The sequence below is a fragment of the Sander lucioperca genome, chromosome 13 (genome assembly GCF_008315115.2).
Source record: "Sander lucioperca isolate FBNREF2018 chromosome 13, SLUC_FBN_1.2, whole genome shotgun sequence".
In the NCBI taxonomy this organism is placed as follows: Eukaryota; Metazoa; Chordata; class Actinopteri; order Perciformes; family Percidae; genus Sander; species Sander lucioperca.
In genome coordinates this window covers 15,223,716-15,227,500 of record NC_050185.1, presented here as the reverse complement: position 1 = coordinate 15,227,500, position 3,785 = coordinate 15,223,716, and the positions used below count along the sequence as shown (strand labels likewise).

The 3,785-nt window shown below is 40.7% G+C and overlaps 1 long non-coding RNA gene across 1 annotated transcript in view; it reads left to right on the top strand.

Moving 5' to 3' along the window:
- LOC118496611 overlaps window positions 1–3,540 on the top strand; it is a 9,562-nt gene extending 6,022 nt beyond the window's left edge. Inside the window, exon 2 of the long non-coding RNA XR_004899216.1 lies at window positions 2,886–3,540. This is a non-coding gene — a long non-coding RNA (uncharacterized LOC118496611). The remainder of the gene's footprint in view (window positions 1–2,885) is intronic.
- The last annotated feature ends 245 nt before the right edge of the window (window positions 3,541–3,785 follow it).

Here is a 3,785-nt window from a genome sequence, read left to right as displayed (position 1 = left end):
GATTTCTCTTGGCACAGCTACCAGAAGACTTACAACTTTCAGACAGGTTGCTCACGTCACATTTACGTCGTCTCTCTCAGTTGGAGGCTGCGCAGTAACGCTCGGCGCTCAACGGAAAAGTGCTTCTGATATCCTTCACTGGTCTCCCTCCAGAGCAACGGGATCTGTTGGTCCACTCTTACATACTGTCTATGCCTAAACCTCCGTTTGTCTCAGTTTACATGCAAACGTGCAAACGAAGTTTTCCAAAATCTCTTTTTAGAAAGAATCATTTTCAGAGGCAAATTCTCCATTTGCATGTAAACGAAGGGCACAAACGAAGGGAAATGTCTCCATTTTTCAAAATAACCATGTACGTCCATGCCTCATCGCGCCGGTCGCCCCGATGCGAGTCGACCCCGGGGAGCGCGCGAAAGCAGAACCTAAAGCGTAACGGTGGGGGGGCAAACGGCAGGAAATATCGAGAGGTGTGAGCCGCAAGGTCTGCGATACATTGCCGTTGCAAATATCCCAGAGCCCTAAAGGATTCTGGTTTTATTTTCTATAAAAAAAAATTAGAAAAAACTGGGCTATTAGAATATTTGTGCTGCAGTGAGGTCACTTGAATGTTAAAAAGGTTGTAGGACCATAAAGACAAATACATAAATAAAACGGAAGATGAATCTCACAGATATATATTGATATCACACACAACACGTGTTGTGTTTTTTTTGGCTAAACTTCAGGAAAGGCAGATCACACCCTGTGTGTAATTTTATATCTTCATAGTGATGAACAATATCATTATATGGTAAAATTGTTGGGAAGCTTTGTCGATAAAATAACCACATGGAATTGACGCGATTCTTTTGAAGCCAACAGCGTGTTCTTCCATTATTGTTGTTGTACAGTTGTTGATTCTAAGTGCAGGTTAATGACATCAGCACGTAGTTGTTCCACTAATTACTGACAATGCAGGAATGTGTGGCTCCGTAGTGTTGCTCAGTATAGCACAGATTACTGTTGATCACATAATGTAGCGGTTCATGTTCCCTTGACTAAATGTCCGTAATTAACGAGTCATGAAGATTTGCAGTGTGCAGTCATCCCGTGTTGTTGTTGTTGTTGTTTTTTATGTCGTAAACATCTGATCGTTTGAAAAAAAAATCTCATCGGTTGGCAACACCTGCCTTAATGACATTAACGGATATTTCTGATGTTCTGTTAAATTAATGAAGCTGACCTTTGTGACATCATGCATATATTTATGAATGGAACATAATTTATTACACCATGAAAGTTTTTTACCTGACCAAAATAGCCTTTTAATCTTCTTGAGAGGAAGTGTATTGTTTCACTTTGTATGGAAAAAAAACTCTTTTCCACAAAAGCTGCAAAAAAATCTTCCATTTCCTGTAAATATAGATACCATAATCATATTGAAGGGTGCTGTATGCTGTTTTCTCTATGTTGGCTGTGCAGAGTTGGTTTCTTCCAAACGGTCAGAGGTGCCTACCCTTAAAGGTGCCCTGCCACACGTATTTCATTACTTTGCGGTAATGTCTGAAGTTCTACCATGGACTCTGTAACATTTTTTGTGAAAAAAATGCCTTGGTTACCTTGTTTCAAGCCATTCTAGCGTGGTATAGAAAGCCTGCAGGAAGACTCAGCTCGATTTCTACCAGTTCTCATTAATATTCAACGAGCTAAGCTGCTTGACTCTGATTGGCTAACAGCTAGCCAATGAGAGCCTGGCTATCAGCATCCTTTAACTGGGCAAGCTCATGAATAGTAATGAGCTCAGGCAACATGATGTCAGACTGACCAACTTTTGTAATTGGCCTGATTTCTCCGCTTATTTCTTTTCAGTGGCTAGAGCTGACAGAGGAGGTAGCAGTTCATTTTCACATTCACAGCATAACACAAACACATATGGACCTAACATATTTCAAAAAATGCAAGTAAAAACGGTTTTATGTGGCAGGGCACCTTAACACCCAAAGCCATGTCAGAACACATACTATCTACAGCTGTTTAATTTCTTCTGATGCAGCTTCCTCAAATTGTTTACTTCCAGTGTAACGCAAGCTAATCCTTACACGCTTGTCAAGTCCCCACGTTGTAATGCTGTGTCTTTTGCTTGGAAAGCTGCTGCTTTAATTCACTCTCACCTTATTCTGTGAATGGGAAGGTATTAAACGTCTCCCAAGTCCCTCATCCTTTTGTGCCGCTCTCCAATGGCAATACCCAAAGTATGAATAGAAATGTTATTTCAGTAATTTGCCAAGAATCACATTTAAAAAGAGGTTCCATAAAACACCCTGCTCTTGAAGAAATCCTGAAGAACAAGATGATTACATATTCTCATGTGTGCACTGGCTGTTCTTATCAACTGATTAGATGGTTTAGGCAACAGCAGACTCATTTTATGAGGCACAAAAGGGTCATTTACATTTTGTTATTGCATCCAAGGGTCATAAATGTCACTTAGGCATGGTTTAGCTTTTAATGATTGGTTATTTTTTTAGGGGTTATAGTCCATAAAATGAAGTCTATACATTTCCAAATGGACATACACCTTTTAAGTTTGGATTCAATTTGAGATTTAGACATTTTCAAGATTAGCTGACAACTAACATGTCCTCATGTTGTTGCTTCTATTACAAAATGTTTATGGAAAGTATGAATGCTGAGCCGTAACTGTAACCAGTTTCAAATTTAAGCTGAAGGCATTTTTAGACTCCAAGGGGAAAGATGCTACGCTCTACTTGTTAAAATCTTTCTGCGTTCAATCCTGCATAAGTATTGTAACTCATTTCCAGTGGATCTCTCCTTATTGAATTGATGTGCATAGAGTGAGGAAAGGGATGGCTGAAGCAGATCAACGGAGTTTTTTTTTAATACAGAGTGATGATCATGCCATGCACAGTCCCAATCTGGTCAGGTGTACTCAAGGCTGAGCACTAAAGAGGAGGCAGGCTAATGGGCTGTTTCTCACCTCTGCAGAGCATAACTCTGCCATCTGCTGCAGGGAGTCTCTCTTAGCGCCTCGCTCCTCTCTCTGGAACAGGGAATGGACAAATGGCAACCTGAGAGTCGCACTCAGCAGCTGAATACAGGACTGGGCACACATGGACTTATTGCTATTTTCCCTTGCCTCATCTTATCCCCCCGCCCCTTCCTCTTATCACCTTTGTCAATTTTACTTGTATAGCCTAATGTCCCAAATCACAAATTTGCCTGAAGGGGCTTTACAATCTGTACGGGATACAACACTTTCTGAACCCATGATTCGGATGAGGAAGAACTCCTCCAAAAAAACCTTAACAGGGAAGAAAAGGTGGAAGAAACCTCAGGAAAAGCAACAGAGCAGGGGTCCCTTTTCTTGGACAGATAGACATGCAATGGATGTGTTTCTCTGTGGCTCTAACTTTTCTTACTGTGTCCTCCAAAAAATATTGACACACAGTCGCATGCATGCACAAGCAAACTGATGCTTCTTTCATACTTGCAAGAGTGTTTTAAGAAATCAAAAGCCTAATTAAAAGTCTTGAAACTACATAGACTGCAACCTCTTTTTCTGACAAAAGCATCACCCATGTAGAAATACCAAAAACAACTTGCAGTACATTTTTCATTTGACAGTAAGTGGGTGTTATTGGTTGTTTTTGTCGCTGTATCACGTTTGAGCACTTGACTACGAACCTGGGTGAACCGAACTTCACAACATGCTCCTCACTTCTCCATCCAGTAATTTTCTCCAACTTGTTGTAGACGTCTGAACCCTGGACCCGTGCTAAAATAAG